The sequence below is a fragment of the Schistocerca cancellata genome, chromosome 1 (genome assembly GCF_023864275.1).
Source record: "Schistocerca cancellata isolate TAMUIC-IGC-003103 chromosome 1, iqSchCanc2.1, whole genome shotgun sequence".
NCBI lineage: Eukaryota > Metazoa > Arthropoda > Insecta > Orthoptera > Acrididae > Schistocerca > Schistocerca cancellata.
In genome coordinates, this window is record NC_064626.1 from 84,891,009 (window position 1) to 84,905,967 (window position 14,959).

The window sequence follows — 14,959 nt, forward strand, 5'->3', positions numbered from 1 at the left end:
GGAGCGAATATTTTACCCCAGTCCAGCCTGGCCTTCGTCAAAGAAAGGATACGATGTACAAGGTACGAAGTGGATACTAATGCACGCTGTTTATATAATTACGAATTCTTTTTATCTGCAGTTCTCTCATCCCTCGACAGGGAATGGGTCAATATGTCGACGACAGCTCATCAGGGAATTCACCATAGTAATGCAACAGCTAAACGACAAAGAAATTTAAGTGATTTGCAACTACTTAAAGATCGGTATCATCTCATGGGGCGGCACACACTGTCATCAGCCTGTCGGACGAGAAGCTGAACGAAGGAGCCATCTCGGTCCTTAACTAAGGACTGAAATTCGCACTGCACCTATCGAGGAGTGGAGTGGAACAGGGGTGCGGCATCTCTCATAAGACGACGCCGACGAGGTAAGACTTTCCACCACTCTTATTTTAGCCTCAATCAAGTCGCTCCAACCTAACGTCAATATAGCAGAGAAAGAGGCGCTCGGTGCATTGCGGAAAGATGAAGATCTTGTGGTACTTCCGGCAGACAAGGTAAATGCCACCATTGTTCTTAATACCACTGAATATGACAGCGAAGTGGCATCGTTGTTGGAAGACCGCAAGTAAAAATGCCTGAAGTGGGACCCAAATCTGTCAGGCAGTAGAGAAACGGTGGAGCTCCTGAAGAATTCTGGTCTACCAGAGGATGTCATCAGAAGCTTAGTGCACGAGCTTCTAAACCTAGTAGACTGTACAGATTAGCTAAAGTCCACAAGGAAGGTATTCCACTGAGGCCAATTGCTAGCGCTATTGGTTCTCCTACCTACAGGCTGGCCAAATACACTCCTGGAAATGGAAAAAAGAACACATTGACACCGGTGTGCCAGACCCACCATACTTGCTCCGGACACTGCGAGAGGGCTGTACAAGCAATGATCACACGCACGGCACAGCGGACACACCAGGAACCGCGGTGTTGGCCGTCGAATGGCGCTAGCCGCGCAGCATTTGTGCACCGCCGCCGTCAGTGTCAGCCAGTTCGCCGTGGCATACGGAGCTCCATCGCAGTCTTTAACACTGGTAGCATGCCGCGACAGCGTGGACGTGAACCGTATGTGCAGTTGACGGACTTTGAGCGAGGGCGTATAGTGGGCATGCGGGAGGCCGGGTGGACGTACCGCCGAATTGCTCAACACGTGGGGCGTGAGGTCTCCACAGTACATCGATGTTGTCGCCAGTGGTCGGCGGAAGGTGCATGTGCCCGTCGACCTGGGACCGAACCGCAGCGACGCACAGATGCACGCCAAGACCGTAGGATCCTACGCAGTGCCGTAGGGGACCGCACCGCCACTTCCCAGCAAATTAGGGACACTGTTGCTCCTGGGGTATCGGCGAGGACCATTCGCAACCGTCTCCATGAAGCTGGGCTACGGTCCCGCACACCGTTAGGCCGTCTTCCGCTCACGCCCCAACATCGTGCAGCCCGCCTCCAGTGGTGTCGCGACAGGCGTGAATGGAGGGACGAATGGAGACGTGTCGTCTTCAGCGATGAGAGTCGCTTCTGCCTTGGTGCCAATGACGGTCGTATGCGTGTTTGGCGCCGTGCAGGTGAGCGCCACAATCAGGACTGCATACGAGCGAGGCACACAGGACCAACACCCGGCATCATGGTGTGGGGAGCGATCTCCTACACTGGCCGTACACCACTGGTGATCGTCGAGGGGACACTGAATAGTGCACGGTACATCCAAACCGTCATCGAACCCATCATTCTACCATTCCTAGACCGGCAAGGGAACTTGCTGTTCCAACAGGACAATGCACGTCCGCATGTATCCCGTGCCACCCAACGTGCTCTAGAAGGTGTAAGTCAACTACCCTGGCCAGCAAGATCTCCGGATCTGTCCCCCATTGAGCATGTTTGGGACTGGATGAAGCGTCGTCTCACGCGGTCTGCACGTCCAGCACGAACGCTGGTCCAACTGAGGCGCCAGGTGGAAATGGCATGGCAAGCCGTTCCACAGGACTACATCCAGCATCTCTACGATCGTCTCCATGGGAGAATAGCAGCCTGCATTGCTGCGAAAGGTGGATATACACTGTACTAGTGCCGACATTGTGCATGCTCTGTTGCCTGTGTCTATGTGCCTGTGGTTCTGTCAGTGTGATCATGTGATGTATCTGACCACAGGAATGTGTCAATAAAGTTTCCCCTTCCTGGGACAATGAATTCACGGTGTTCTTATTTCAATTTCCAGGAGTGTATTTAACGATGTCTCTGATAGTTGGTCGCTGCGAACATCAAAAACTCATTGAAAAATAAAACCAGATCAGAGTTGGTCTAAATGATATTTTAATCAGCCTGTATGTTGTCTCACTATTTACAAATGTTCCTGTGGAGGAGAAGTTAAAACTGTGGGAATTTTCCTCCTGAAACGGTCAACTTGTACCGACATGTTATGACGACCACTTACATCTTGTGCAGTGGCAAATTTTATGAAATGACGGACGGAAAGGCTATAGATTCTCTGCTGTCTCCAGCAACGGCCAGCTTCTTTATGGAACTTTTAAATTTGGCTGCCCTTCGTCCATCTTCATTTTATCGTTATGTTGACGACACGTTTATGGTCTGGGAATAAGGCGTAGAAGCTCTTGCCCTCTTCCATTAACGTAAGAACAGTACGTACCGAAACATCCAGATCATGTCGAGACAGAGAAAGAGGAAGAACGGCTATGTTTCACATGATACGAAGTCAGTGTCCTCCAAGAAAAGGAAACGTGACAGTATTGAAAATTCACGTGATGAGTCACCGATTGCATTCCTCCCTTGCTGCGGCGCTGCATCCACCAAAACAGGGAGATTCCAAGGGAGACAAGGTGTATAAGACCCGTTTTACGACCTCCTAAGAAAGAGATACTACGTCTTGTCAAGGACAGTCTCAACCTTATGATACCAGGGATTTACAACATCCCCTGTGAGGAAAAAATAACATCAGTCAGTCCATCCACACTGTTCCCGACCACCGTGCAGAACATCAACGGCATATCAAAAATTGAGAACTGGAGGAATCTGCAGTTGCTGAGAATAGCCTCATAAACAAACATAAATATCGGTCGAATCGGCCCGTTGGACACTATGGACCGGCTGTACATCCGTGGACTCTTCGAGCAAGAAATACGCCGGGAGAAACTGGAGAATCAAAATATAAATATTATTTGACGAAACAAATGTTTTGTCCTAGGCTTCTACATACTGGGATTCTGTAACTAAAGAGGCTGTAGAAATAAGAATGTTTGATAAAATTTTCAATCGTGACAGCGGATATAATCTTAGCATGGATTCGAGCTCCCTATGTAGAGAAGAGCCAGAGATATTCGTCGTAATATCTCCGGCGACTGCTTGAATATTCCTCACCAGTGTGGGATCCGTACCAGACAGGGTTGATAAAAGACATAGAGAAGATCCAACGGAGAGCAGCGCGCTTCATTACAGGATCTTTTAGTATTCGCGAAACTCCAGTGGAAGACTCTGCAGGAGAGGCGCTCAGACCTTCACCTAGGAGTCAAGCAGTATATTACTCTCTCCTACGTACATCTCGCGAAGAGACCATGAGGATAAAATCAGAGAGATTAGAGCCCACACAGAGGCATACCGACAATCTTTTTTCCCACGAACAGTACGAGACTGGAATAGAACCCATAGAGGTACTCAAAGTACCCTCCGCCACACACCGTCAGGTGACTTGCGGAGTATGGATGTAGATGTAGATGCAGATGTAGAACCTACGGCTGGAGCGATGGTGCCAATAGCGCAGACGTTAACACCATCTGCTATGGCATTACAAAATTCGTACGGCCAGCACATCATCAGTTTTCAGTCAGTAGCTCCTGACGAAGACGGTGGTGGTAATCGTCGAAAGCACGACGTTTTTCCATGTATTGACGCGGCAAGAAGTCGGAGAATGTTTTATACAACAACGCCGTTGCGAAATATTTCGTTCTGTGTCTTATTTATATTTGCTACTTTGAGGAAGCACGTATGCTTTGTAAATCAGTGACGTTCATTGAGAGCGATACTCTTACATATTTATAATACGAGAAAAAGTCTTTTTTTTTACCATACGACTGGTTTCAGCGGCACATGACCGCCAACCTCTGTCCCCTCTTTTGGCAGGGGTGGGCCCTGAGAATGGCGGTAATGTGCCGCTGAAACTAGTCGTGTGATAGAATAAAGATCTTCTCGAGATACAACTGTAGTGGTACTTTTTTTCATATGTAGCATCAGCTGAAATCTCTCGTCCAAACAAAAATATGGACATCCAACATTTATAATACCTACCTCGGCATTATTTCGTCCAAAGCAAGTCATTTCATATTGTTCCACAACAGAATAGTGAGTAAGCGCAGGAATAAAATTTTGTTAGAAACTGATTGAGACCTCTGCTGGCTACGCAACGATGTCTTAACCGAATGTCAACTTGGAAGGCACGAAGTACAAACAAGCTGGGAGCTTGTTCCACCAGACTATGTTAGAGGGGACTCGAGGATAACTGATACAGCACTTGGTCATCATCATCATTCGTGACAGTAGCTAGACTGGACCGTGTAAAAAATCCGATTGTGTAAAAATTGAGACTTCGTACGGGCGCTGATGACCGCTCAGTTGAGCGCCCCAAAACCATACATCATCATGATGAACATCATGACAGCTCTTTGACAACAATGCAGAGCAGACACAACGTTCAGCTGTAACGAGACCAAATGTAGTAGCTTCACCTATAGTTGTCATACGAATGCGCTTCGGGATGCGACTTTCGCATAAAGGAATGCCCCGAAATCCTGGAATTAAACATTAGAGCAGCCGAGAGTGCTGACAGTATCAGAAAAAGAGAGCACATTCGGTCACCAGTGTGCCCTCCTGAATCTCATTCTCAGTGAGGCTATTCCACCTGCATTATGCTTACCTACGGAAGACCAGCTCTATGGAACTGCCCTGTGGCTAGGACCTCCCGTCGGGTAGACCGTTCGCCTGGTGCAAATCTTTCGAGTCGACGCCACTTCGGCGACCTGCGTGTCGATGGGGAAGAAATGATGATGGTATGGACAACACCCAGTTACTGAGCGAAGAAAATTTCCGACCCAGCCGGGAATCGAACCCGGACCGTTAGGTATGACATTCTGTCGCGCTGACCACTCAGGGGCGGGCACCAGCTCTATTAAGGTGCAGGATGCTCTGGTGAAATTTGTTGAAGTGTCTGCAAGGTGCCTCCAAATTGGAGTCCACTGCTGCAAATCCATAGCCGTCCAGCAATGGAGGGGACTTCCGACCTACAAGACGCAGTCCTGTCGGTCAGTGGTGACAAAATGAGGATGGGGTCCTGGCTCGTGGATGAAGAACTGATCGGCCCAAGTTATCTAAATTTGGTCCTGGGCGCCTGCGTCGGGGAGTTCAAATGGTTCAAATGGCTCTGAGCACTATGGGACTGAACATCTGTGGTCATCAGTCCCCTAGAACTTAGAACTACTTAAACCTAACTAACCTAAGGACATCACACACATCCATGCCCGAGGCAGGATTCGAAGCTGCGACCGTAGCGATCACGCGGTTCCAAACTGAAGCGCCTAGAACCACACGGCCTCACCGGCCGGCTTTGGGCAGTGAAAAGTACTGCATAACCGGCTGCATGCTGGGATAGCCACTCGGGCTATTCTTCGTGTTGCTGTTGAGTCTCCACTCCATCTCGACAACCGACTATACGCGTATGCAGTAATGTGGGTTCGAGTCTAAGCTCAGCATGTTCGGTGCTAGGCATTGCCAGAAAGAAAACGGAGTGATTGTAAAACTCATGGAGATATGTTCCGTCTATGCGACTAAATGAAAGGCAGTTTGTTTTTTGTCATAAGCGTTTCGCCTCTTTTATCTATGAAGCTTCTTCAGTGGCCTGTAATACATGTCTCTTTTCATACATATAATAAACGTACTATAGTTACAGTATGTTGCTATGCTACATTTTGTCTTATTTTTTTCTAGTTTTTCAGATAGAGAACAACCTTTGTAGCACAAAATTCGCGAGGTTAAATTACGTTTGGTGTTATTTACGATTTTAAGGGTTCTTAGTTGATATGTATGGTTCTGGAGATGTGTTCATTGGGTCCCATACTCCATCTGGCCGATTTCTGTCGTTTTTTTCACCCAGATTTATCACAACACATCACTTGAGCTTCTTGTTTTGTGGTCAACACGTGTATGTTTACAATGTGTCGTGCTGCCAACTGCTGCTGTGTGTTTATCTTTCGTCTTTTGTTTCTGTTATGTGTTTGTGGTTGTGTGTTTGTGTGTGTGTGTGTTGTTTCATGTTGTTCATTTTGTGTGTGTGTGTGTGTATTTTGTTATGTGTGAATCTGTCGTTTCTTGTCAGACTGTTTATTTTTTTTATTATTTTTTCAGTGGGTATATTTGTGTGTTAGTAGCTAAAGTAATCAGAAATCTGAAACATAACTAGAATAGATAATTAATGATTCTTCCTCTCCTCACTCTCTCTCTTTCTCTCTCTCTCACACACGCGTGTCACACACACACACACGCACGCACACACACACACACACACACACACACTGAAAGGCGAGCTCGCGCGCGCACCCTCGCGCTTGTTACAACTTATTTCAGTGTCTGAACATTGCAGGAAGCAGTTTAAAGGGAACTCTATTGCCCATAAAAGTGAAAACAAGGCCTATTGCGTCTCTGAAGTTTGTGGCGTGATTCTCTAGCTTCTTAATATACTGTGTCCGGAGGCTGTATATTCAAAGCATTGTCGCTATGGGCATTATATGAATGGCTTATTTCAATAGTGGTAAAAGTCCATTTTTGTTCATTCTGAGATACAGAGTGCTACAGTTAAATGAGCTCTAAAAAATCGGCAGTTGAGATGCCCGAAATACTTGAATATTTCTGGTATCTCAACTCCAGATGTTTCAGTGGTCATTTAACTTTAGGACACTGTATTTCAGAATGAACAAAAATGGACTTGTACCACTATTGAAATAAGCCATTCATACTTGATTGAACCATCGCTCCGCGTAACTATAGCATTCCGAGTGTTTTTTCTCCACTATTATACGCCAAACATTACGTTAAACTGTCAGCATACATCGGTCCACGTTACCGTGATAAAGAAGAGCTACTACAAAGCGTTTCCACGCTATCCGTATCCGTCAAAATAGCCTACTCACTGGTAAATGCGTGCACATAAAATGCGATATGACAGACACAGAGGATATTTTACAACAAAAGACGGGACGCCATCAAACACTCTGAAAAATGTGGTCAGAGTTGTATAAGACAGTTAATACCTTTGCATTAAATGAGAACCTGCATTTCGTTAACCCTGCTGTTCTGTTCACTTTTACTTGACATATATACTGTTCGGGTCAATATGACCCGACATATCAAAATGCTTTAGAAACATAAATTTTGGTACAGTTTTAGCTATCGACATTGTTGTTCTATTCCAGTACCTTGTTAGTAATAATAATAATAATAATAATAATAATAATAATGGTAATAATAATAATAATAACAATGCATACAACTTTATTGAGGGATATTTTTCATTTAAATATGCACATAAATTTGAAACAACAGACAGTTTCCATTACAGGCATTCAACTTAGAAAGCACTACAGTTTTTCCATACTTCTATTCTTATTGTTGACAGTTTAGACGTAAGTATTGACATTTTCTAACAACAGACAGTTGTCATTACAGATATTCATCTTAGAGCACACTACAGTACAGAACACACTACAGTTTTTTTATTACATTCCAACATAGAAAGCACTACAACTTTAGAATCCTCTCTTCTTACTGATTGTAGTTTAGGCACAAGTATTCACATAAATTTGAAACAACAGAATTTTCAATACAATCATCTTATAAAATACTACAGTTCTTTTCTTACTGCTTGCACTGTGGACACAAGTAGGTTACATGTTTCTTGCAAATATGTTTACTACATTTTCCACACACCATGTTTGTTTTATTGTCATTACTTGATGGACAGAACTTACAGCGTGCACGTTTTGTAGATTTTCTTGTTGTTACCGATTCTGACACACCACCCACATCATTCGGGTTTTGGATGCTTGTGACCATTCTCAAAGAATCTTCTGTTCTTGGGAAATGCGTTCTTGATGCAATATGTTCTTTTATCAGTGACTTTCCAAGTTCCTCCAAGAATATTCTCCTTCTAGTCAATTTGCTTGCATTCCAATTAGGGTCAACCGAAATCCACAAAACGTATGCATTATAAGCAGAAACATCAAGAATATTGTAGAAAACTATCATTGGCCACCTATTACTTTTTCGTTTGCATGTATATGTACCTAATAACTGATCAAGCGTGTCTACAGCACCTTTGGTTGAATTATAGTCCAAAATCATTTTTGGCTTCTTATCAGCCCTGTCACTGATTTCCGCATCATGGTGGAGAGTGCTCATAAGTACAACATTCTTGTGTCTCTTAGGAATATAATTAACCACAGTAGTGTCATTTGTGAAGTAAAATGAAGAGCTGTGTACCTCCTTGTTGGTCATTTTGTGTGGAAGCTCCGGCTTATTTTTCCGTATAGTTCCCAACATAGTCAATTTCCTTTTCAGAAGCAGCTGCCCCAAATTGTACGACGTAAAAAAGTTGTCACACGTGATATTCTGACCACGTAACTCAGAAGTGAGATCAGATACCACCCTCATTCCCTGATTTCTTTCTGGTGCCGCTCCACTCACCTTTCCTGTATAAATTTGGGCTTTCAGTACGTATGAAGTTTTGCTGTCACACATGGTCCATATTTTGATCCCATATTTTGCCGGTTTACTTGGGATATACTGCTTGAATGGACAGCGACCTCTAAATGCTACTAACTGCTCGTCAACAGTAACATTTTCTCCTGGATTATACAGTTGAGGAAGGACCTCTACCCACTTCTCCCAAATACTACGAATTGCGGCAAGTTTGTCAGTACGTCGTCTTTCCTCTCTAGTAGATTTCTTGTCAAATCGCAGGACACGTGATATCTTACAGAATGTTTCATGAGACATGGTTGCTCGAAATATGTTTCGCCCAGTATCTTTATCCCACAAACTTTTTGTAGACTCCCCATGAGATCGATATACACCCGCTAGGAGTAAGAGTCCTAAGTATGCATGGAAAACAGAACCATCAATATCTGTCCACTGTTCACCATAAACTCGCTGCCCTTCAATATTTGTCATCTCTATTATTTCATTTTGAAGCGCTGTGTGAAATACTGCTTCAAATGAACATTTTACATCAGATATTCTGCTGACTGCATACCTGGTAACTCCTGGGGTACTCTTGATGATGTTCGAAGCTGGTAGGCGACCATGTTGTGCTGGTGGATGCAACTGCCATTCTATATTCCCATTTTTAGAAAGAAAAGTCTCTACACTATTTTGTATGGGCTGTGGACTGTCGTAACTGTCATCGGAACACTCGCTTTCAGATGCATTGCTGATGTGATCTTCAAACTCAGAAAGTGATCCTTCATCTGGTGAGGCATTTACTATTTCTTCCAACTCACGATCATTCAATGGTCTCATCGCCATGGTGTCACAAGTCAAACTGGGCAGAAACAAAGCATTCCAATTATTGAGAACTGCCAATTATTATTTCCTGGGGAAAGCAACAAACAAGCCCATTGTTGTGAACGCATGGAGCTTTAGGTGATTGTTGAGAGTAAGTTGGAATGATGCAGTCACTATTCCCACACAACACAACAAAAATAATTTTCGCCATTTCCAGATTTTAGAAATAAATACGAGTTACACTAAACATATTTGTGTCGGGTCATTATGACCCGAACATTACATATGCAACTATTACAGTTGAAGCCCAAACTTCTTAAACTTTTTTAAAACCTTTTAAAACACATGCTGCTCATCCATTTTCAGACAAAGTCACAAAGTTTCATAAATATATATTGGTATTTACATAATGTAAAATAACGTTCATATTCGTTTCGGGTCATATAGACCCGAACAGAACAGCAGGGTTAAATATTTCAGTTACTCTATTTGCCTTTAGGAACATCCTGATCAGGAAGAAATCTCTCAAGTTGCCGACACAAATAACGACTTTTATGTTGCTCTTAGAAGGTTTATATAAAGGGAATCTCTGCCAAAGAACTCCAGTAAAGTTCCCTATTGCTTTACCTTTAATAAGAGGTCGTATCAATAACTTCTAATTTATTTCCAATTACACCATAATTAGGTTTAATGTTTTCTTCCGTTAGAATAGGGCAGTGTACGGATGTTCGTCATCAACCGTATCTCTTACTGCGAGCTAAACAGTTTCAAATCTTTTTATCATGCAATTAATTTTATCAGATGACCATATCATTCCTTGCTTTAGTAGTTATCTTACCTCGCGTTTCCCTTTCATTTATTACTTTTCTTTTCTCTATCTTGATTCCCGGCCGCCCCCGTCTCTCAATCTTACTTCAAGGCCGCCCCCGTCTCTCTGATAATAGACATTTATTTCCGGTGACACCTTCTTTTAGCCTAGGATTTACGCCCATATATTCTTTCTCTTTTCCGTGGCCTCAGCAGGTGTCTTCACAGGGTCGGCATATTAATGTGGATTTGGTGGTGATAGTCCCAGAGAATGGCCATGAAACCTTCATGTCACCAGTTTATTCACAGATGATGATTCACACATAAATCTGCTGGAGTTGATCATAGCGGTTGCATTGGACAGGGCTATCCATAAGTGCCTACAGCGCTTCGGAAATCGACTGCGCTAAAACTACAAGATATGCGGAAAATACAAGTGGCACATATTGCTGGGTGCGATTAGATATTTGGTGATAAGAATTTTTACAGCCAAGATCGCTTGTTGAAGTATTTCAATTTTCTATATTTTTTCTATATTTTTTCTATATTTCTACAAAGTTTACCTGTCATCTTCGGATCTACAATATGCCAGAAGAGAAATATTAATAAGACAATCTGCATAACTGTACGACCAGTATAAACGTGGTAAACAATCAGATCACAATATTTTTACATGCCTTCTGGGAATAGTAGCGATACCACATCCGTTTACAAAACACAAAATAAATAAAAAGTCCACAGCACCAAGGATTTGCCCCGGACTGAAGGCGAGTTTGTCTGGGGAGCCATTATAGCTTCAGGCCATTAGAAAGACTGAGCGGGCTTGCAGCGGAAGCATTGATAAGCGGTTACGCGCTTGGTCAACAGATGGCGTGAGTGAAAGATTACATCGATTGATAAACGTTCTATAAAACACAACATAGGAATGGTTTAAGCGTAATGGAAAAATTATCTATCGGTGTAAGCGAAAACCATCGTAGCATTCATCTAATTACCCATCATAAGGCACAGACGGTCAGTTCACCTGAATCACCAATACAGTTGTATCATATACTGCTAGATTTATAGCTTATGCAGATGAATTTTCCTGTTGAAGGTATCAAAACATGCATACCTAGTTCCTACACTTACAAGACCACTCACGTACTGGGGCACTGTCATACAAACATTCTAAGTGTAGTCTCAGAAAGTAACAGTTGGCTACATATATATACTTGCAGGCCAGTCTATCTTAGGATTACACCTCCAATATTCAAACAATGTTGGAAAAATAATATTGACAATAAAAATAAAAATAAAATGTTCTCCAAAACAGTGGGCTGCTAGTATGAAGCACCAATGGGTAGGATACTACAGATATGAGAGGACTCTTATTGTGACCTATGACCTGTATGTTGACGGCTTGATAATCCAGAGTTGCATTCCTGCACCTGATAGTCCTGAATAATATTGGCTGTACAGTGCTTGTGAAACTGATGTATGAAAATGTCCAGGCCACCTATGACACCCATAGGTTGAGTTACTTCTCTACAGGCGTGAGCTAATTCGATGTGAGAATACCCAGCAGACGATTTGTCCACATGTTGTGATACGAATGCCCTCTAGTGCAAATGTGCCACTGTGGTTATTACGAATTGAAACTTGCCCAGTCCACTCATATGTCATTTTCTGTATGTCTTCTAGATTTTTGCGTCGTCGTTTTCTCGGAAAACTAGAGGTACCAATGAAAAACCCTATATAAGTAGGTGTAGCAACTTCTTCAGATTTCAGCTTCTAATCCAAGGGGATAATAAGATAATGTCGAAAATTTGGGTTAGGATGTACGCTTTTTAACTTCAGCGACAAGTCACTGAGTAAAAACGTGTGCCGCATTGCGATCTAAGAACAAAGAGTATTCTTCCGATTGTGTCATGTTAGAACGGTAACGGACCGATTCGAAACGTGAAGCTGCTGTTTCCACTCTCTTTCCTTTTCTAGGTTCACTCAGCATCAGCTGCTTATCTTGCATAACGAACATCGTTAGTGAGACATTCTTGGCTATAATCGATTTTTCTTAACTGTGATAAAACATACTATTCTTCACATTTGCTTCTTACTTTTCTTTATACTCAGAAGTCCAGGGTACTGCAGATATACTATTCGCATGTACCTCCGCTTTCTATTTACATATGCTGTGGACGAGTTGTATACTAACAACAGCTTACCATGGCTTCCCATTGATCTCAAGCACAGCAGACAAGCTTCTATCTGACCAAATGTTGCCAACTTGCTGGCGTCTGGCTTGTCATGTAACGCTCATCAGTGCTGACTATCTTTTTAAAAATTGCGAAATAATACGATAATACATTACTAAAACAATTAATCTGCATGTTTCAATTCAATATTTACCTAACATATTTAATAATTTTTGTATATTCCGGCAACCTGTAATTTACATTTAGTTGCCCCACCCCCCGACATACTCAACTTCTAATCGTATATAAAAAGCACATTCTATAGACCTTCGAAGTTAACATATGTGAAATAAAATAACAGTAAATAAACAGTGAACTAATTACACTTATCAATGATGTAATTAAAAAGTTCTTTATTAATTCAGCATTCATGTTTTGATGTTTTTGGTAGTGTGTGTCAAATGTCACTCATATCAGTGTAATGGGCGCTGTTAAAAGTGATTCTGTATGATACACAAGATACTACTATTGTTGAGAAGTATTTTTGGTGTCCGCTAAATCTCATTTAAACACCTAGGCTCCTGGAGGCTTATTGTAATAGTTGATTTTTACGGATAAAGTGTATCACAGATAATCTTAGTCAGTGTGTGCCAGTTGTAGAAATAAAAGTATTTACACCTCAAATATGTGCAGGTATTAATTATTTGCGATTTTATCAAGCAAAGACATGTGTAATATTAGCTGTCATTTCGCTTAGAAACCTAAAGAAGGTCGTCTGAATTGTATTCTTTTTCCATTTGGTTTAGCTGCATGAGACTAAAATTTTTAATACAGGATTGAAATTATGTGCCATTACAGTAACTAGCACATCGATTTCATGTTGACAAAAACGACCTTTCAAGATGTTACCAAACTATACTTTAAAGTTAAATATTTTACAAACGATGTAGTCGAATATAAGGTGCAGTTGTAGTATCGAGATTTTCGTTAGAGTTGAGGGCCATCGAAAAAAGTTTTTACTCATCGGTTATTACCTGTATTTGTCAGATTTTAATAAAACTGTCAGACTGGTACTAATACTGTATTACATTGAATATTTAACTAATGGCTAATAAGATAGCTTCCAAGCGCTCTCCAGCGCACGAATTTCGCATATCGTTTCGGTTAATGCAAAAATTTAAAAACCAACAAAATTTATAGAATCTATAACGGTTTTTGTAAATAAACTTCCTAGATATCACGGAGTCGATGCGTGTGTGCTAGTATCTGTGACTTTCGGAGTTAAATGTCCACGAAATATTGAATAAGTAACGATCACAACAGATTTTACAGATGGTTTTTAGGAAGTCTGGAACTGTCTGACTAATTTTTAAAAGAGAAAACGCTATTTGACTGTGTATTACTATGTATTTTATGCAATTAATATTTCAGCCTTTATGCTATTATCAAATACAATGCTGAAAATTGTCTTTCAGCACTGCCCTTAATATGGATTAAAAGAGATGTTTTTCAGCATTGTACTTAATAATGGAATAAAAGCCGAAAGGTAGATAGCACAGAAGATAAATAAAGAAGTACACAGTCAAATTGTGGGTTACTCTTTTAAAAATTATCACATGACTGTGGCTCAACACCATCGAAAACTTTTTTTTATTAATGGTTTAAATGTAGCGTGCCATGTTTCACATATTCATTCCTACTTTCATGAGCAACTCTTTACACTGGTGTTTTGTATGATGACTGCATGTGTGTTGTTCTGCCTCTCTTGCCCGTTGCCGTCTTTTTATGGCTTAACTGAAATAGCAAAACATATTTCTTCTAATTTTTAAACGATAATGTGAAAAAAGTAATATTTTTCTGTCTACTTACCGATAATGTGCCTCCTTCATTGTGCAGAAATTCACACGCATGCACACTTTCACTCACACCACTTATTTACTTGAAATAAAAATATGGCGCAAATATGTTACAATAGTATGGTTTTTAAACAGTCTGGATAAAATCAGAGGTGTTAGATTTTTCGTGGATTAGTTATAACTTCAATTACTGACACAGCTGGCTTCTTAAATTATCAAAGATGTTTGTAATCTGTTTTATACAATACGTATAACAAACACTGAGTGGAGTGCCTGAAGGAATAAGCATTATGGATTTAGTACAGTTATTACGAACAGGAGAACTCAATTAATTCACAGAAGAAATTAATCCATTCACTATCAAGCTTTTCGCTGAGAATGTTTTGCTCCTGACTGTGTGGTGTACAAATATTTCTCGCTCCTGCGTTAAATCAAAGTGGTTTCTGGAGGGAATTAAGTATCCTAAGCTCTTCTGTATTAGTGAATGGGTCTCCAGCGCCCTTATATGTGTCGATATAGCTGGCTTTGTGAATTG